At 41.2% G+C, this 21,626-nt stretch overlaps 1 long non-coding RNA gene across 1 annotated transcript; it reads right to left on the minus strand.

The window, feature by feature from the left end:
- Window positions 1-7,966: 7,966 nt before the first annotated feature.
- LOC131997782 (uncharacterized) lies at window positions 7,967-19,701 on the minus strand. Its single transcript, XR_009398416.1, has 3 exons — window positions 19,616-19,701; window positions 8,219-8,769; window positions 7,967-8,142 (listed from the first exon to the last, which is right to left on the minus strand). It is a non-coding gene; the product is annotated as an uncharacterized LOC131997782 (long non-coding RNA).
- Window positions 19,702-21,626: the final 1,925 nt, after the last annotated feature.

The raw sequence follows: 21,626 nt of genomic DNA on the forward strand, positions 1-21,626 counted from the left end.
GATATCCGACCCATTGACATACAGATTAAGTGTGAGGCAGCCACTATGAGACTTATGGCGATGGAAGAATGGATTGAGGATGGGAGCAGGTCATACCATTGCGGTATAATTGAGGCGACGATAGGAAACCTGGAAGGAAGGGAAGAGGTTTCTGATTGGATACCTGAGATGAACCTTGAAGTCGAGTGCGAGGCACTGCTGCCATCGGCACAGTCTTGGATTGACAGAACCCTAGTATTGCCATCTGGAAGATCATGTTACACGGATAGATCAAAGCTAGAGGACAGAGTGGGCCCGGGGGTTTACATTGAGAACCCAGGGACTGAGATCTGTTTTAAACTGGCCGACCATAATGCGATCCTGCAGGCGGAGATCGGGATGATCACGGAATACGTTAAGTGGTGCGATGCTAACGCGAGGACGTCGAGTGTGAACATCTTTACCGACAGTAAAATTGCCATAAGGGCAATAACAACCAGGACGGTAAGGTCACGAACAGTCTTGCAGTGTAAGAAGAAGATTAACGCCTTCTCTGAGGATGGTAAAATCCGCATCGTTTGGGTGCCGGGCCATAACGGAGTAAGGGGAAATGAAAGGGCAGACGATTTGGCGGTGAAGGCCAGAGGACTGCCGTTGTTGTAGCAGTGTGTTGTACACTGAGGCGGCAGCCCTTGCCGATGAAGGACTACATCGGGTCAATCCGGTACGTACAACCGGCTGCCTTGGGATTGCGAGAGGACTGCCGTCAACAAACTTGATTAACCCGAAGTCTTTTGGGGCGACGCAGTCCGAGTTAAGGGAGAGGGCGACGAATGCGTATGCAACATTGTGGAACAGCGAAACGGTTGGTAGGACGGCGAAAATCCTATGGGGGGATCCAGATCGTAAGAAGACGAGTCTATTACTGAAAGGAAGTACGATAAAGGTCAGTACAGCTATTGGTATCATGACGGGACATAGGACTACGGGCTCACTTTTGTCAAATCGGTGTGGCAAGTGATAGCATGTGTAGGGTATGCGGGGAAGATGATGAGAGGTTGAAGCATTTCCTTTGTCATTGCACGGCTTTCGTGTCTAACAGATACCGGTACTTAGGTGGAGACACGGAGTAAGGGGAAATGAAAGGGCAGACGATTTGGCGGTGAAGGCAAGACCCGAAGCCTTTTGGGGCGACGCCGTACGAGTTAAGGGCGTGGGCGATGAATGCGCATGCAACCCTGTGGAACAGCGAAACGGTCGGTAGGACGGCGAAAATCCAGATCGTGAAAAGATTAGGCTATTACTGAAAGGAAGTAAGAAGGAGGTCAGTATAGCTATTGGTATCATAACGGGACACTTAGGACTTCGAGCTCACTTATGTAAAATCGGTGCGGCAAGTTATAGCATGTGTAGGGCATGCAGGGAAGATGGTGAGACGTTGGAGCATTTCCTTTGTCATTGCCCGGCTTTCGCGTCTAACAGATACCGGCACTTAGGTGGAGACACAATACCAGACATAAACCAACTTAGGGGAGTGGTATTGAAAACAATTAAAGATTTTGTAAGTAGCACAGAATTTCGAACTTAAAATTTTCTTTTAAGACGTTTATTGGCTTAGGTGTATGTACATGCGGATTAATATCTGCACCCTCTTTTCAACCTAACCTAACTTTCTCTAAAGACAAAATTTCCCTAAAACTTTCTCTTATTTTTTCTAAAGTTAAAGCTCTACCTAACTCTTAGTTATATGAAAGGCCTTTTGGAAGGCCTATTGATTTTCCCAAAACGTTTCTTGCTGCCTAAACGATTGAAGTCATAAATAATCAAAAAACATAAATCAATTGCAAAATTGTTTATCCCATCTATAAAATGAAGAAGAACAAAATAAAATTTCGGCTACAAACGCTCTCCTGTTGAAACAAAAATCACACCTTTATGCAACCACTAGGTTGGCCTGCCAGACACTGTGGAGGTTTTCATATGCATAGGCATTACACATACAATATTCTTGTAATAAAAATCAGATGTCCTTTAAGGACATTTCCAAGTATTCTAAGCTAAAATTTGTAAGAAAATGTTGTAATCACTTCGTTGACAAATGTCAATTGTTTGACATTTTCTAATTGCGCAAAGCTATAAAATAGGCTGATAGGACACACGAATGAAAAAAATGGCCTTCTTGTTGTTGATTGTGTTTTTGAGCCTTCGCAAGAGAGCTGCTCTAATTAGAGGAGGTATTGTTTTCGTCTCGACCCACAGACCACACTACTAATCACCCAGACAGACAAAAGAACAAAATGATCTTAAACCATATAATTGACCCTTTTTCTAAAGGCTTCTGTCTCTGTGTGTGAATTTTATGAATGTTTGTGAGAAGTCTATTTCTTCATGGGGTGGGTCATGGTTTTTAAATTGGCTGAGCAAATATTTAAAACCTTGAAAAGGAAAAAAGAGCAGCGGCTACCGGTCAACATATTTGAAGATGGATAGAAGAAAAGCAGACAGATATTTTAGTGGACATTTCTAAAATAAGATGTAAAAGGCAGACAGATGTTTTTTTTTATAATAAGATGCTAATTATTAGTTTGGTCTATCATCGAAGTTTGGAGCTAAAAATTTTAGATTTTTAAAGGTAGCTTACGAAATTTTCATAATGCATTGAATAACATTGAATTCAGGGAAATGTGGTTAAACTGAAGTGAGCTTGAGTGGACTAATTAATTAAGATGGTGATAGACTAGCAGGGAAGTTGGCGCAACCAAATTTTCATTATGGCGGTCTTATATGCCTGGTTTTCTTCCTCCGATATTATCAAAATTTTTCCTAAGGAGAAAAAATACCTGGCACAGTTATTGGAAGTTACAACGAAACCTCACGTGCAAAATTTCCCCCCAATCGGATAAGAATTGCGCCTGCTAGAGGAGATCGGTTACTATGGCAGCTATATCAGGTTATAGACCGCTTTGAAACCTACTTTGGCACAATGGTTGACAGTCATAAGTCATAAAGTCATGTAAAATTTCAGGAAAATCGGATAAGAATTGCACCCTCTAGATGCTCAAGAAGTATAATCAGAAATCGATTTATATACTAGCTTTATCACAACATTGACCGATTTGCCCCTTAGGTAACGATCAGCGGAGCATAGCTTGGGCAAAGCAGATTGAAGCGTCCACGGTTTACACGGTGAATGAGCATGCCCCCACTAGAATTACGAAGAGGTGCAGCAACTCGTCAGACATTTTCAATGCATCCCCTGATCTCCTGAGTGACGTATACTGGCAAACCGTATTTTCATTGGGATTAGACCACCTCCCCATAATTCTCTCCATTGACCGACTGCATGACCTCAAAGCCTCTTAGCGCCGGACGTTTATCAATCGAGAAAAAGCCGATTGGTTCGGCTTCAGAGAGTACACCAACCGCCGCTTCAGTAAGCTGACATCATTAACGCAGCAGCCGCTCCCTTATACCAATGCAATGTACATTCCACTAAGGAACGGGGGCAAACTTCTCACATATCAATGAGTGCAGTCCTATTCAAGTTTAAAGCTCAATGATAAGGGGCCTCCATTTTATAGCCGAGTCCGAAGGGCGTGCCGCAATACGACATCTCTTTATTCGCTTATACTAGTCGGTCGAATATCTCAAGTGCGGCCCAATTTCACGACGCGGACGAGCCTGATGGGATTCGTTGCACGGACCCCATTAACGCCAGAATCTACGGGAAAAATATGGAAATAAACAGGGCAGTCAACGAACATACGCGGAATTTGTGGCTGAAATACTTGGAGCAATGTAACTTAAGTACCGGTTTAGGCAAGCTGTGGTCTACTCTTAAGTCATTGTCGAACTCTGGTAGATGGGATGACAGTTCGTCAGTCGACGTAACTGTGACCGCTCCGAAGAGATGCGTCAGGTTGTTCAACCGTAAATTTATTGTGCATCCTGAGAGTGACAGGGCTAAGAGGAGAGCCACTTGTCGTATCCGTGGTCTCAGTGCCGAAGGACAACCCTCACAATATATCGTGAACTAAGCTACGAATGCCATCCGTTGCGCCAAGTCATGCAAGGAGTTTGGCCCCGACGAAATCTCTATGCTGATGCTCAAGAATCTGGATCAACCTAGAGATGGGTACCTTTCCTGTCCTCAACCTGTCTTTGAACATCCTTATAGTACCCGAGGTCTGGAAGATGGGCAGAGTGATCCCGCTACTGAAGCCTGGAAAGAACCCGAGTAAGGGGGAGCCGTACAGACCGATCTCCCTTCTCTCACCAGTATCCAAGACGCTTGAGGCATTACACCTACCGAGCCTCGCAAGAGAATTTCAATTCGCAGGAGTATTTCCATCAGCATCGATTTCGAAGACAACAACTGACGAGCACAACAACTGCTTTGCCCATCACCGCACACACTCGCCGTGACTTCAATCAACCATAGGCCATGTGATAGGGCGGTCCTCGTGGCACTGGACCTGTCAAAGGCATTCGGCGCGGTCAGCCACTCCAAACTTTTTGAGGACATCGCCAATACGTTCCTCCAACCAGACCTGCAACGTTGGATCGAATTATCGGTGTGGTCGCCAGTCATTTGTGGAATTTCGGGATAAGAAGCCGAAATACCGTAGAGTGAAATAGGGAGTAACCTCTAACTATCCTCCATTCCATCTCCTTCAGACGGCAAAGAGATCGTATCATATGCGGACGATTGTATGATCATGGCAACAGGCCCTCCACCCATTTATGACATCTGCGAACTTGCCTCTTATTTCACTGCAAGAGATCTGAAAATACATAACCACCACGAAATCTTTAGCCACATAAGGTGCATAGGGAGCTGAAAGTGAAGGTCGATGAAGTGACAATTCCGACCATCAAGTGTCTCAAAATACTTGGTGTCACATTTGACAGTTCTTACAAATTCTCCTCACATGCCACAGCAATTTTCGATAAAGTCAAAGATAAAAACAGGGTCCTCAAGTCACTTGCCGGCAGCACTTGGGGTGCTGACAAAGAAATCTTGTTGACCATGTACAAAGCAATTGGCCAGTCTGTGGTAAGTTCTTCAGCGCCAATGTGGTCTTGTCAGCTCTGTGACACGTAGTGGAATAATATTCAGATCAGTCAGAATGCCTCAATTCTCATCTGAATCACCATCATCAGGAGACAAGGACCCTACCAGTGCGAAGACATAACTATATGCTGTTTAAGGAATACCTTCTAGGCTGTTATAGCAAGGACCATCCAAATCATTATCTTGTAGATAGGCATCCGCCCAGAAACCTTAAGGTGGATATATTCGTTCAGCGCTACAAGAGAGAACCTCTAGATCAAGCGGTATATCAAGCAGGTGTAGATGAGATTCATGCAGACACGGTAGAAGATGCAGTGAATAGCTACCTTGTGAATGTGGGCCCTGGAGAACGACCGCCGCCCATTGCATCTGAAGAAACTGACCTGGCTCGTCGAACCATAGTAGTTCTGACTCAATTACGATCCGGCAGATACAGCCGCCTCAGCTTCAACAAAATTAGGATTTGATGCCAACGTGCAGAAAGTGTGTCCGGATTGTGTCCACACGACATACGGCACCCGTTTAACTGCCCAGCCAGACCAATTCGACTCAGACCCAGATCTGACGCACCCCAACCTAGTTGCAGAGTTCTTGGGTCTGCATATTAGGCAGACGAAAGACACACACAACACACTGCTTAAACAAAAACAATCGGAGTTCCGTTGATCTAAAAACTTGCCGTTGGCAGCAGTGCCTCGCACTCGACCTCAAGCGTTGTCTCAGATATCCCATCCATAACCTCTTTCATTCCATTCAGGTTTCCTGTCACCGTCTCGGTTATGTATGCTACTATCCTCCATTCTCGCATCACCTTAACCCAATTTGGTCAGGTTTTGCGTTTTCGCATCAGTGACTTGGCGAACATTTCTAGGCCTTTTTTTTCAGGGACGCTACAAAAGTAGACCGATAGGGACAGCAAAGGACGCCATTTTTGCCGCTCTTTTGACATTTCTCTTTAGTAAGGTTTGCAATTTCATGATGATCATGGAAGAACTTGAAAATGATTCGGATTTTCATGGAAAAATCATCTTCCGTGATGAGGCTCATTTCTGGCTGAATGGCTTCGTCAATAAGCAAAATATGCGTCATTGGTCAGGCGGCAATTCACACGTAATCCATGAGTCATCGTTGCATCCCTAAGAAATTACGGTTTAGTGCGGTTCATGGGCCGTCGGTCTCATTGGGCCGTACTTCTTCCGTGATAATCAAGACTAACTCGTTACTGTGAATGGGAATCGCTACTGTTCAATGATAACAGTATTTTCGGCCCCAATTGGATGACTTGGAGAACATATGGTTCCAAAAGGACAACGCCACAAGCCACGCAGCGAAAGTCACAATCAATTTTTTGGAAACCAAGTTTGGAGAACGTGCTATCTCACGAAATAGTCCAATCGATTGGCCGCTTTGTTCGTGCGATTTGACGCCATTCTACTATTTCCTGGGGGGCTACGTAAAGTCTAAGGTCTATGGCAACAAGCCAGCGACTATTGATGAACTTCGTACGAATATCGAACGCGAAACTGCAGCAGTATCGGCCGATTTATGCTTGAAAATCGTCGAAAATTGGGTTCAGCGTCTAGACTTCTGCAAGCGTGCCCGTGGTGGCCATGCAAAAGAAATCGAGCACCACAATTGCATCGTTTTTATTTAAAAAAAATTTATAAAGCTCTTATTGAAAACCCCGAAACATGTATGTATTGGCTATTGCTAACAATTTTCACCGACTTTTTGTTCCATTATTTCTATTTTTCAAGTAGTCAAAATTAATTTTCCCCACACTAACTTTTCTTCTTTTCCTTGGGATCTTTCACATTTCTTAAACACATTTGGGGCTATTTAACAAGTTGCGTGACTAGCGACACCATCCATGTATCAAAAGGCACCTTCTGACCATATAGTGATACTACTTGAATTTAATTTAAATTTTATAAATATGTGCATTTATACGTAAGTGTGTACATGTGTGCATATGGACGATAAGGTTTTCTTTTAACAACCAGAAGTTTTTCTTTATGACACCCAGTTTGGCAGCTGCTGGTTTTCATTAATGGTACATTGGAAAAAAATGGTTAAATATTATTCAAACATAAATTCAATAAATCGACCCCGTTGGTTCAAAAAAAGTGAATCACACGCAGATCTAAAATATCAACAACAAATGTTCATAATTCAACAACAATTTTTTGTGAACGAAACGTTTAAAACTGTCCCCATGCGTCCACATAGTGGAAGCGTCTAGTTTACAGTATATCACTTAAGGTTGGTATACATACACATTTTTTAGGGGTGTTCTTCATAACGGTCGGTACATGAAATTGACAACGCGTGTTCACTTTATCAGCACACCACGTTGCCCATAATTTCAACAACCCCTGTTGATGATAATGACACCTTAGGTGCATGATTTTTCAACGTAATTTTTCTACTAGTGTGTTCAAAGATAGAGTCTATAATTTCATGATCTTGTTTACGCTTTCTTCAATGTCTACCATCCACCAGGCTGATCCCAATATTCTGTATTTTCTCAGATATATTTTTCGCTTGTTGCTGTTTACTTCCACAAATATTCCTTGTATGCGGTGACAAGGAGACTTTGTATTTTGTCTTTCTTTTTGTCCATGATTGACCATTAGCTATTTCATTCGCTTTTTTCCCAGTGTACTCGCAATTCAACACTTTGCATGTCACTATGTTTCCTGTGTGTGGACGAGACTCTCTATTCTTTGCTGTTGTAATCAGATCCCTGTTAATTTCACAGCAGGCAAAAGACATTGTGGCACAATTGCAAAAGGCTAAAGCCACATAAAAACTATTTGGCGTGAATAATTGTGAAAATACCAAAAATCAATTTAATAATAAAAGCATTTAATTAAATCTCACAAATAAATACAAAAAAGGCCAATGGTCCTTGTCCCCCAGTCCCCTTCAGAGGATGGTGTGTTTGTTAGACGAAATTTGCCATAGACTAGCGAAAATATGACGCCATGATCATATTCACAAACGAGAGGGGATTAAATTCTGTTTGGGGCTTTGCTTTCCTTAAGGAGGGCATTCAAGCAAACAAACAAACAGATGGTGGCTGAGCTCTAAGATGGAAAAAAGAAAAAAAAAACGAAGGAAATTGCCAACTAAGCGTTTGTTTTCTTCTTAGTAGGCTATTACGAAGGCAAGGCGAAGTTGACGATGACCAACTGCTAAACAACGCTGGTGGTATCTTAACTCCTTCTTAGCTTCCTTCTGCTTGCTGCTGGGGTGTTGTGATATTGTATCAGCGCTTTATAATCTAAACTTTGCATCACGATCAGCAAATTCCTATGCCCCTGCCACCACCATCAGCACCGCCGCTACCTTAACCATATTCACCACAAAGCTGGACATCAAGTTAAGCGGGCTTATGTGGAGTTTGGCTGTGAGTCTTGTTTTTTTTTTTTTGATCAGTTAAGTTTTTGTTGTCTGTCCATTGCCTGTGACTTTTGGGTCCTCTGGTGTTGCGAATGCGATTATTTATTGACACTTGAAACCTCTTGATTCTGGATTGCTGGTGCAGCCGCTGGTTTCAGGTTGATGTCGGTGGTTTCCAGTTGTTGCGGCATTTAAATTATGCTGCGAATGCTCATATGAATGGATTGGTGTTTCATATTCAAGCTTTTGATTTATGATCGAGTAATTGTTGCCTTTGTAGGGTGAGTCTAAGTTGGGCTAAAGCAGTGCTCCTAATAAGCAGCGAGAGGGAGAAAAAGAGAGAGAGAGAGTGTTTTAATCTAGGGATTGCTTTATGAGAAACATAATTTATTCAAAGGAATGATAGCTTCAATGAAATACTTATTATAGAAAGGCCATTTAATAGGCACTGAATCAGTGATACCTTTTTTATAGCCACCACCGTAGGATAAGGGTATACTAACCTAGCCATTCCGTTTGTAACACCTCGAAATATTGACCTGATACCCCATTTTGTAGAGATGATATTCATAGCTGTCGGTGCATGAAATAAAAAACTCGCTTTTATAACATCAACCCCGCGTTTCAGCCAGAGAACTGCAAGCGGTAGTATTTTTCTGATTTGCGGTATACTCATAAAAATGCGGTGTTAGTACGTATCGCCACTGTAAACATGCGGTGTTAGGCTCAGAACACTGATATGAGTGGCGATCGTTTGTACCACCGCTTTTAACATGGTCTTTGTCCATGGCGGTGTTATAAGTGAATGTATGGCTAGAATGGAAAAACCACAAACACCGCATCAATACAAAGCATTGTCTCAAATCATAATTGCGGTGTTGCTCATTCCGTTTGTAACACTTCGAGATATTCATCTGAGACCCTATAAAGTAGAAATATTGATCGTCATCACATTCTGAGTCGATCTAGCCATGTCCGTCCGTTCGTCTTACGATATCACGATAATATTCCAACGAATTAAGATATTCGCTTGAAATTTCACACAGACACTCCTTGTCGAAGTAGGTTGTTGGGGACTGCAACTGGGCCATATCGGTTCAGTTTTGGAAATAGCCCCCTTTTAAACCAATCCCCATTATTGACTTCTTGGGTCCCTAGAGACTGTAATTTTCAGCCGATTTAACTGAAATTTGGCACAAGGACTTCCGTTCCGACTTTCAACATTGGTGCCGAGTATGATCCAAATCGGTCTATAAGCTGATATAGCCCCCATGCAAACCGATTTCCGGATTTTAATTCGTGAGCACTTAGCCGCCCTTATTTTTATCTAATTTGGCTAAAATTTGGCACGAAGACATTCGTTCGGATTTCCAACCTCAGTGCTGGGTATGATCGGAATCGGTCTATAAACTGATATAGCCCCCTTACAAATCGATTCCCAAATTTGACTTCTGGAGCACTCAGAAGCCTCAATTTTCATCTAGGTTGGCTGAAATTTGTCACAAAAGCTTCTGCTATGACTTTCATCATCCATCCCAAGTACGATTGGTATGACTTCTAGCATCCGTGCCAAGTATAATCCGAATCGGTCTATATACTGATGGGGCCTATACCTTAAATACCAATTCCCCGATGTGACTGCTTAAGACCATAGGAGCCGCAATAAATAACTCTAACTCGGTTTCCCTTACGCTCTTTCCTAAAAAAAAAGCCGCCGAATAATTGATAATTATACCCAACACCACTACTTTTGTAAAGGGTATTATAACTTAGCGCATTTGTTTGTAACACCCAGAAGGAAGTGAGATAGACCTATTGATAAGTATACCGATCGACTCAGAATCACGTTCTGATTTGATTTAGCTATGTCCGCCTGTATGTCCATATTAATTTGTGTACTTACTACATGTCGTAATTTTCATCCGATAGTCTTGAAATTTAGTACAGGCTTGTTTTTCGGCCTAGAGACAAAGCCTATTGAAATTGGAAAAAAATCGGTTCAGATTTGGATATAGCTCCTATATATATGTTCGTACGATTTTCAGAAATATTGCAATTAAATTGTCATTTGTTAACCGATTCTCTCGAAATTTGGCAGAAAGGATTTTCTTATGACTTTTAATATTACTGGTGAATTTCATAGAAATCGGTTCAGACTTAGATATAGCTCTCTTGTATATATATTGCCCGATTTTCACTCCTTGAGCCACCGCAAGCGCATTTATTGACCAATCTTTCCAAAATTTTGTACAACGCTTTCCTTGACAACTTCCATATTGTCTACAAAGTTTGGTAGAAATCTGTTCAGATTTAGATATAGCTCCCATATATATGTTCGTCCGATTTTGAGAAATATTGCAATAAAGTGCTCATTTATTAACCGATTCTCGCAGCAACTCAGCAGAAACGATTTTCTTATGACTCTTGACAATACCTGTGAATTTCTTAGAAATCGGTTCAGATTAAGATATAGCTCTCGTATATATCTATCGCCCGATTTTCAGTCCTAGAGACACTGCAAGCGCATTAATTGGCCAATCTTCTCAAAATTTTGTACAACGCTTTCCTTGACAACTTCCATAATATCTACAATGTTTGGTCGAAATCGGTTCAGATTTAGATATAGCTCCCATATATATGTTCGTCCGATTTTGAGAAATATTGCAATAAAGTGCTCATTTGTTAACCGATTATCTCGAAATTCAGCATAAAAGATTTTCTTATGACTCTTGACAATACCTGTGAATTTTATAGAAATCGGTTCAGATTTAGATATAGCTGTCATATATGTATATCGCCCGATTTTCACTTCTTTGGCTACTGCAAGCGCATTTGTTGATCAATCTTCCCAACATGTTTCTACAACGCTTTCCCGATGACTTCCGCAATATCTAAGAAGTTTGCTCGCAATCGGTTCAGATTTAGATATAGCTCCCATATATATGTTCGCCCGATTTTGAGAAATATTGCATTAAAGTGCTCATTTGTTAACCGATTCTCTCGAAATTTAGCAGAAAGGATTTTTTTAAAACGTTTGACATTACCTGTGAATTTCATAGAAATCGGTTCAGATTTAGATATAGCTGTCATATATGTATACCGCCACAGTAAGCGCATTTATTGACCAATCTTGCCAAAATTGTGCACAACGCTTTCCTCGATGCCTACAACAATATCTAAGAAGTTTGGTCAAAATCGGTTTAGATTAAGATGTAGCTCCCATATATATGTTCGTCAAATTTTGTGTAATTTGCAATAATGTTGTCATTTGTCAACCGTAGTTATTACAGTTTGAATATATTTGCTCAAAATTTGATACGGATTGCTTAATAACCCATCTGAAAACATTCGCCGAGGTCCATCAAAATTGGTTTAGAATTTGATATAGCTCCCACTTTGTACTTATAGGGTAGGTGTAGGGTATTATAATGTCCGTTCCCCCCGACTTTTGCCGTTTTCTTCTGGTTTATTCTCTATAAAAAGGTCAGTGCCTTTTTACTGCTACTGAAGTTATTGACTTACAGACACTTTCCTGTGAAAACAGCTTCCCAAGCATCTCTACTTCACCGTCATCCCTAACACTGCAGATCTGTCAATATATTCAAAATTCAACCTCAAATTTGTCTAAATCACACATATGGTGGAGTCATGTTTTATAGGGATCATCCATATCTCATTTTTTTCAATTTCAACTTTCAAAAGACGAACTCTACAATCATTTCTCTCTTTCAAGCGGCTTTGAAAAACAAGCCCAACAATCTCTGCCATAAACCATGGGCACCACCAAGCCCTCTATGCCAGTGCTTTTGGAAAATCCTTAAGACTAGGAACAAAGAGACGGCGGCGCTGTATTTGGGAAGCTGATATCTGCTTATACAGCCACACTGTGCAACACTACCAAGTCCTGCCAACAAAAGACTTTAACGCACCCGCCGAAGTTTTGGCCTAAAATCAGTCTGTCTTACAGTCTGTGGTGGGTAATGAAGTTTACACGGTGGAAGTTTTAACGTGTTAAATTGATTTAAATGGCGCGTGAGCGAAGGAGATAATTTCCACATGTCAGAATGTTGTGAATATTTATGGGCCACAGTTTAAACTCTGCACAGTTTTTGAGCAAAGATGCAAACACGATGTTGTATAATGGCCACAACAAGTAGAGCAGCACACACTGGTCACAGCAGGCAAAGTTAAATTGGCCATCCATGGTGATTACTTAGGCTGGATTTTAATGGTCAATATTTTGGGAAAACTAGCCTAGATAACTACCTAGAATAAAGGTACAGAAAAGAGAGTAGGAGAGGTCAAATGTATTTGATATCAATAAAATAAACCCGGCGGGAGATTAGCTCAATGATAAGTATCATTTGCTATATAAGATCATATATAAGGTGAACTAAACATGGAAAGATTTGGGCAGGAAGTTGAAGAGTGCCTAAGCATGGAAGACATTGGTAGCAATGTCGACGGAAAGAAAATGGACGAATAAAAACCCTAAATGAACGTGGAGATTCGTTATATTGGGAAGCAGGTTCGAATGATTCACTACAGAGCATATCGCAAGAAAGCAGCAGCATGCTGGCACCAATACTGCGGTAAGCTGGAATAACCTACTACAACAAAATGACCACAGCGACAAAACGTAGCCCCTAGAAGCCCTCCGGCGAACATGTCGACTAGGCTAAAAGGCTTCTTTCTCAAACACCTATCCAAACCCAGACCACTGTGCATTTGAAACACCTCCAAAGTGCCCACCATTACAAAGTGTTTCCCTTATTTCTTCGTTGAGCTTTTGTGGGCCTTCAAGTATGTTGATGGTTGCGCGAATATACACATTGAGGCTGTCTCTTTTTGCATGCAGAAGTGATAGGAACTACACTTCCCATCACCTTTAGCTCAACGATATATACAGATGTGGTCCTGTGTTGTTTTGGCTTTTCGGACTTTATTGATAATTGCTACCAATTACATGCAATTGCAAAATCATTTCTGACACCTTGCCATGGTTTATGACTAGCAAACTGTCATATATTTTACGTCAAATAAACGCCATGATTATAACCATGGCCTGCCATGGTTGGAATTGTAGAAGGAGTCAGTACAGACTCACAGAAACTTTGCTTCACTCTACTCGTACTTGGGTTTGGTGAGGTGGCATGCAGCATTAGCTAAGGCTCATGTTGATGATGATGATTACTGGGAAATGTAAGGTTCGTAATTTACAACGATGTATAACAATTTGTGGCCATCAGTGTAATTATTAATTCATACATATGCTGGAGAATTTCGTGTTTTATGTTATTTGTAGGTAGGTGGTGCTTTGACATGCCTCTGAAAGTCCACAATTTGCTTGGTTTTTTTAGCTGTACCATAATCTGTCATGAAAATTAAAATTAATTTAAATGGTTTTTTAATGATTGTCAGCGAAATACACTTACAATGCAAGGGGTGTATTGAAAATTGAGGGGTATAAAATTTATTGCATTATTGGGTTGTTATGAACAGTTTATATCTATTGTAAGAATTGGGTACTGCAAGAACATAAATATATTACAAATTGGTGAAAGAATGAAAGTTATATGAAAAATTTGCGTTTAGAGAAAATTTCATGGAAATTTTCGTGGAAATTTTGTCTTTAGAGAAAATTTCATGGAAATTTTGTCTTTAGAGAAAATTTCATGGAAATTTTGTCTTTAGAGAAAATTTCATGGAAATTTTGTCTTTAGAGGAAATTTTGTCTTTAGAGAAAATTTCACGAAAATTTCATGAGAGAAAATGTTATGAAAATTTTGTCTTTAGAGAAAATTTCATGGAAATTTTGTCTTTGGAGAAATTTTCATGGAAATTTTGTCTTTAGAGAAAATTTCATGGAAATTTTGTCTTTAGAGAAAATTTCATGGAAATTTTGTCTTTAGAGAAAATTTCATGGAAATTTTGTCTTTAGAGAAAATTTCATGGAAATTTTGTCTTTAGAGAAAATTTCATGGAAATTTTGTCTTTAGAGAAAATTTCATGGAAATTTTGTCTTTAGAGAAAATTTCATGGAAATTTTGTCTTTAGAGAAAATTTCATGGAAATTTTGTCTTTAGAGAAAATTTCATGGAAATTTTGTCTTTAGAGAAAATTTCATGGAAATTTTGTCTTTAGAGAAAATTTCATGGAAATTTTGTCTTTAGAGAAAATTTCATGGAAATTTTGTCTTTAGAGAAAATTTCATGGAAATTTTGTCTTTAGAGAAAATTTCATGGAAATCGGCGAGGGGTTAATCCCTCTTTTATTTGAGTTCAATATTGTCGAAATATACATGTCCTTTTAAACGTCAGGACATGACCTAATAATGATATCAGATTCGTACTCTACTGTCATAGACCCTTCGTTCAAGTCTCACACGTCCTGGGTGTTTTTGGGGCGGAGGATCCCCAGGCAATTTGTCCCAAATATGTATACCAGGTTCGTATTTTTGTCCCTAAGGCATTTCGTTTAATACCCATTTTGTGACAATGGACACACATTCCCATTTTGGTTCAAGTGTTCTTGAACCATTTTTTTTTATATGAAAGTGGTACTCTTTTCCAAATACCTCTGATTTGATACCCATGTTGTCCCATTTGATCCAGTTGGGAGTTTTGGGGATGTGATGGCCCCAGAAACTTAAGACTAAAGTCTTATATCGGATTCATACTCTACTTCTAACTACCTTTCATTTGTTACGCACATTACCCCTAATATAAATATGTAATTTTTGGGTGTTTTTTGGGGTCGGGCCGAGCCCCTGGACAGTTGGGGCCAAATTTTTATCTAAAATTTCTATTCTACTCTTAAATACCTTTCATTTGATACCCATATTGGCTCAATGGGTGAACATGTCTGCTTCGGTGGGTTATGGGGTAGGGCGTCCCCCAGCTTATTTGACCCCAAAGTTTTATACCAATTTGATAAGGCTCCGATATAAACTAATTTCCCGATTATACTTCTAAAGCCTCTAGAATGCGCAATTCTTACTCAATTTGGCTGAAATTTTGCACGCATCGTTTTGGTATGACTTCCAACAACTGTGCGAAGTATGGTTTAAATCAGTCCATATCCTGATATAGCTCCGACCCTCGATTTGACTTCTTGAGCCTCTAGAGGGTGCAATTCTTATCCAATTTGGCTTACATTTTGTAAGAGGTGTTTTGTTATGACCTCCAATAACTGTACTAAGTACAGTCCCAATTGGTTCATAACTTGATATACCTGCCATATAAACCGATATTGGATCATGACTTCTAGAGTCTCTAGTGCGCGTAAATATTATCCGATTTAGCTGAAATTTGGAATAAAGTATTTTGTTTTGACCTTAATCAACTATGCAAAGTATGGTCTGAATGGGTTCATAACCTGATAAAGCTGCCTTATAAACCGATCTCGGATCTTGACTTCTTGAGTCTCTAGAAGGCGCAATTGTTATACCATTTGGCTGAAATTTTTGTACAACGACTTCTCGTATGACTATCAATATACGTGCCATATATAGTCGGAATCGGTCCATATCCTGATAAAGCTCCCATATAAACCGATCGCGTGATTTTACTTCTTGAGCCCCTATTCGTGGTTTTACTTCTTGAGCCATTATTGATCGCAATCCTTATCCGATTTTGCTGAAGTTTTGCACAATGATTTCATCTACAGTCTCCCGGCACGAGATAACTGTGAGCACCGCACAGGCTGGAACATTGAGCTCCAATTTGTGTGGTTTACATTGCTTCCACGAGAAGCTAAGCTGCGAGCTACGGGGCGCGTCCACAGGTTGCGGATAGTGGAATGCTCTATACGGAGTAACTGCAACGGCAGTCGCGGACAATCAGCGGTATCGAGTGAAGAGTCTCAGTGAGAGGCCAGGCGACACCGGCTCTTGCACACATACTGAGTGCCTATGATGGTTGATATGACAAGGCGAGTTATTGGCGCCTTTAAATAACCAATGGCCACTCTGTTCCCGCGGCGATTGGATTGAAACGAGCTTGCTCACCTACAGGACATTGACGAGGATCACCACCACTTCTTGAAAATGTGGCTATGTCTACAAATTTAACGAGATAGATAAAATTGCCAACTATCTCAAAGTTGTGGTTCCCAACTTTCTCCATTTTCTTTATCGGATCGGTTGTACAGGGCGTTTTGGGAGTAAATAACTTGCATTTCGATTTTATCTTCATTTACTGCCAGACCTATATTCTCTGACTCTCTTTCGAAGGCTGCAGTTACTACTTCTGGTGACCGACCTATGATATCGATGTCGTCGGAATAGGCGAGTAACATGTGTTCTCTTGTGACTGGTCTTCTCCAGCAGGATTTTAAAGTGATCACACGATAAGCTGTCTCCTTTTCTGAAACCTCGTTTGGTATTGAATGGTCCGCAGAGATTATTTCCTATTCTTACCGAGAAGCAAGTGTCATCCTGCAGAGTCTCATTAATTTTACAGGGATACCAAACTCAGACAAGGCTTGAAATACCTTTGAAGGTATAGCGCTGTCGAAAGCGGCTTTGTAGTCAACAAAGAGATGGGAGGTGTGGCTTTATCCTTCTCGGATCATTTCTAGGATTTGGCACAGTGTAAATATCTGGTCTATGGTGGATTTACCAGGTCTGAAGCCGCATTGACTTTAGGTTTTAATCTTTTACGCAGTACACTTGAGAGTACCTTCTATACGATGGGGAGGAGACTTTTTCCTCTGTAGTTGGTACATTCCGTCTTGTGTACGGGACATAGTATTCATCGGGTATGCGTTCTTTTAGCCAGATCGCGCTGAAAAGCTGATGCATACGCCTTATCAGCGTGTCGCCTCAGGTCTTAAATAGTTCAGCGGGCAATCCGTCGTCTCCTGCTGCCTTGTTGTTCTTCAGTCGGGTCACAGCTACTTGGACCTTATTCTGAATAGGAGGTAAACATTCTACACCATCATCAGGGATTGGTTCTGCGGTATTCTTTTCGCCGCCAGTATCAGCTTGGTAAAATTTTCTTTCCATATCCTCAGCACACTATCGGTATCAGTTACCAGATTTCCTTCTTTGTCTCTGCAGGAGAATGTGCCTGTAACAAAGCCATCGGTTTGATGTTTTTTTCTTTGGTAGAATTTCGGGACTTCATTCTGACTCCTGTACATTTCAATTCGCTCACGCTCACGTCTTTCCATTTCTTTTTCTTTCTGCGGAATAGACGTTTCTCCTCTCTCTTTTTCTCCCGATACCTCTCCTTCATCTGGCGCGTTACTACTGATTGCAGGGTTGCTCTGTATGCCGCATTCTTGGCTTCACTAGCATCTCGACACTTGGTCGTACCATTGGTTTATTGCGCGGAACTTCCGGTACCCAAGTACGGATTTCGATGCATTTTTCATGGAGTGAGCAATGGTTTGCCACTGCGCCGTTATATCGTCGGGACAAGGAGTGCTTTCATCAAGCAGTTGGGTCAGCCGAGTGGAGTATGCCGTTGCCATCTGTTGTGTTTGCAGCTTTTCAATATCCAGCTTCTGTTCAGTATTAGATCGTACTTTTCTCACCATGCTCAGACATTTGAGAACCTTTGCTGCAACAAGTTAATGATCCGAATCTATATATGCTCCTTGGATCGATCATACATCGAACACGCTACATGAATGCCTACCATCTATTACAACATGATCAAATTGGTTTTTCGTGTTTTGATGTGGTGACAACCATTTGGCCGTGTGAATCTTTCGATGTTGAAATCTGATGCTGCTTACTACCATGTTCTTTGCCGCGGCGTAATTTATTAGCCTCAATCCGTTATGGGATTCGTGTAGGCTAAATTTACCGACTGTTGGACCAAAGATAGTTTCCTTCCCTATTTTTGCATATAAATCTCCCAGATCGATCTTAATATCATGGGGGCGGCAGGGGTTGTATTCTCTCTCTAGGCTCTCATAGAAAATATTCTTGGTCTTCTCGTCCTTGTCTTCCGTCGGGGTCATGGGTACAAATAAGGCTGATGTTGAAGAATTTGGCTTTTATGCGGATTATGGCTAGCCTCTCATCCACTGGAGTAAAGCTGGAGACAAGGAGTTTCAGTCTCCGACTAACCACAAATCCATAGCCAAATTAATGCCTGGTGTTATGGCAGCTATAGTATAGTTCGTCATCATTTGATGTTGTTATGACGCTATTCGCGTTCCACCGTACTTCCTGTAAGGCGGTAATATCCGCCTTGTACTTCTCCAATACATTCGCCAGTGTGTATACTGAACCTTCCCTATAAAGAGTCCGAACATTCCAGGTGCAGATCCGCAAATCATTGTCCTTTTTTCGTTTGCGTGGATCGCAAACGTTAGGGGGGGTTCGTTATTTTTATTCTTTTGTTTCTTAGAGTAATTGTAATTTCACGAAGGCGGGTTACGGAATCGCACATGTATCCCTGGGTGTCGCGAGCCGCTTGCTCCAATATCCAACGCTTGCCTCCAGCCGCCCCTAACCTGGGAACAGACACTGATGTTGGCCATTTAAAGACGCCTATAACCCGCCTTGCCATCTCGAGTATCATTGGCACTCAGTAGTTAAGTAAGAGTCAGTGCCACCTGACCCCTTACTCAGACCCTCCTCTCGATATCGTTGACTGCCCGCGCATAAAAACGAAGCTTTTTACTATCCGCAACCTGTGGACGAGCCCGGTATCTCTCACAGAATTGTAGATGAACTCCAATTTCCCTCCTACCACTAGACCTTTTGTCATTCTGGACTATTGTAGAAGCCTAGATTGAGTGACGGGACGAAGCTCGTGATTATGAGAGCTCTACGCTGGGTCGCTTGACCAAATTGATATCCTTTCTCAACTTTTCCCGTTCTGCTGATTTGCACCTTACTGTGGTGGATCTCTATATTCTTCGGGTCACAAGCTATCAAGGTTGCATGCGGCTACGGTCTTGAATACTTAAGCTGGCAATGCATCGGTACCTCTTGCCTTGTTGCTCTTCAGCCGAGTTATTGCTACATTTTGGCTTTTATACTATTGAACATTCACACTAGTGAGCATCTCGATGCCCCTACACTTGAGATGCACATCTTCCATTCTTCCGATAATTCTTCTATGCGGTACATTTTGACTGCAAATTATCCAAAGAAAGTACAAAATTCTTAATTCTATCCCTCAAATTTCAACTTACCAACTGAGTTCCAGCCATTAACCTCTTGTGATTTATTGCGGTGCGGTTTGTGTGCCGGACAAAATCCAGTCCACTCGCAGCGATTATTTGTGTGCTTAACATCACCTTTCACTCAGCATCTGCGTCATCATTGGATCGCTGCATGATTAATTAAGAGATCATAAAATGAACAAATAAACTATTTAACGATTAATTTGTTTAAATTACAGATTTTATTTGCCTTATTATGAGTGCCATTCATTGGGTCATCGATTTCCATTTGCAGGCACATAGTGCACACATGCCAAGCTTTGGAACCAACAATTAACATGTAATTTCGGCATGTGGTACCCGGATGCGCACACTGATGGGGCCAAAATAATGAATCCTCCCCGGGCCCTCTTTCGTAGGGGGGTCAGTTTTCAATTGCATAGATTTCAGATTTTCAAAAAAAAAAAAAAAAAACATCTTTTAATTATAATAAATTATTGGCTCATGCCAAGAATTAAAGTGTTCAGAGAGACGTATCTAAAATGCTTGTGGCTCATTAAAAGATGTTCATTAAGACGGTTTTTTTTCTCTCTCCCCAGTTTGGCTTTTTTTTTTCAATGAAGCCTCAGCCCTTCATTTTCTGCCATGAACAATGGTGGCCTAGTACGCTTGGACAGTTAACTCTCTATTAGACAGTCTCGTATGTATGGGACGTGTTTATTTGTCTGACTTTCAGCTGTGCAGTCCGTCTGCTTGGCTCACCGTTTGTTGGTTGTCTCTGTACCCATGTCCATGCCAGCTTTTACGAATATGACCCTGTCTTGTTTTGATTCAGATTAATATCTTCTGAAAATTATGAAAAATACCTGGTGTTAAAAACTATTTTTTTTTATTATAAATAAACAAAACAAAACTGTTTGTTTTATTCTGCGGGTGACCCAACATTTAATCATTATGTTAAATGAACGAACCCCATCTCTACTTTAAAAACAATAAAAAAAAAATCAAACTAAACCATGTGAGTCGTAATATGGTTGTTGGCGACTTTTGAGAGCCCTAATGTTTAAAGAAAAATCTGGATATTTTCAAAAGCAAGTAGAAGTTCGTGGCCAAAATTCTGTGAAAGGCACCAGTTGTTCCTCTACACGCAAAAAAACAAAACGTTTGGTATGTCTTGAGGGCAAACAAATCTGTTTTATTGGGGAAATATTACTTTTATTGTAACCGTGCAACAGTTTCCTCCGGTATGCGCTTATGCTGACGACCTAGTTATAGCCACCGGAAAGTTCCTGGATACCCTGACTGGGGTTCTGACTACTGCTCTTGGGAACATGGCTTCTTGGGCTACTGAATGTGGTCTAGGGAGTAATGCCGGAAAGACGTAGTTGGTGTTGTCCTCGAGGAGAAAGATGCCTGAGTTCAGACTACCGGGGTTGCAGGGAAAGACTTTGGGACTCCAAGTCGTCTAGATTTCTTGGGGTTATTCTTTATTGAGGCTTTCGTTGCTCTCTATTCGTGTCAGAAGCTCGTTGGCAGTTGGTGTAGTATCAGTTTGTTGTGTTCTATTTTCCGTCCGCTTATTTCTGTTGAGTCTCAGACCCAGGAACTCTGCGACTAAGATGGGGTACGTCCACAGGGATCTGGCTCTGAGTCGAGTGGGTCTGGCTGGACAGTTAAACAGGTGACGTGTGTCGTGCGGCCTCTGGTTACAATCGAGACATACATCTAGGAGTTGAGGCGGCTGCATCTGCCGGAACGTTATTGAGCCAAAACTTCTCTGGTTTGCCGGGGGAGGTCAATTTCTTCAGGTGCAATGGTAGGCGGTCGTTTTCTAAGGACTGCATTCACCCGGTAGCCATTTACCGCATCTGCTATCGTGTCCGCATGAATGTTGTCTAGACCTACTTGATATACCGCTTGTAGCGCTGAACCTCACGCTCTAGATCATGTATATCTACCTTAAGGCTTCTGGGCGGTGGATATCTATCCACATGATGATGATTTGGATGGTCTCTCCGATAACAGCCCAAAAGATATTGCT

Source organism: Stomoxys calcitrans, chromosome 5 (genome assembly GCF_963082655.1).
Source record: "Stomoxys calcitrans chromosome 5, idStoCalc2.1, whole genome shotgun sequence".
NCBI lineage: Eukaryota > Metazoa > Arthropoda > Insecta > Diptera > Muscidae > Stomoxys > Stomoxys calcitrans.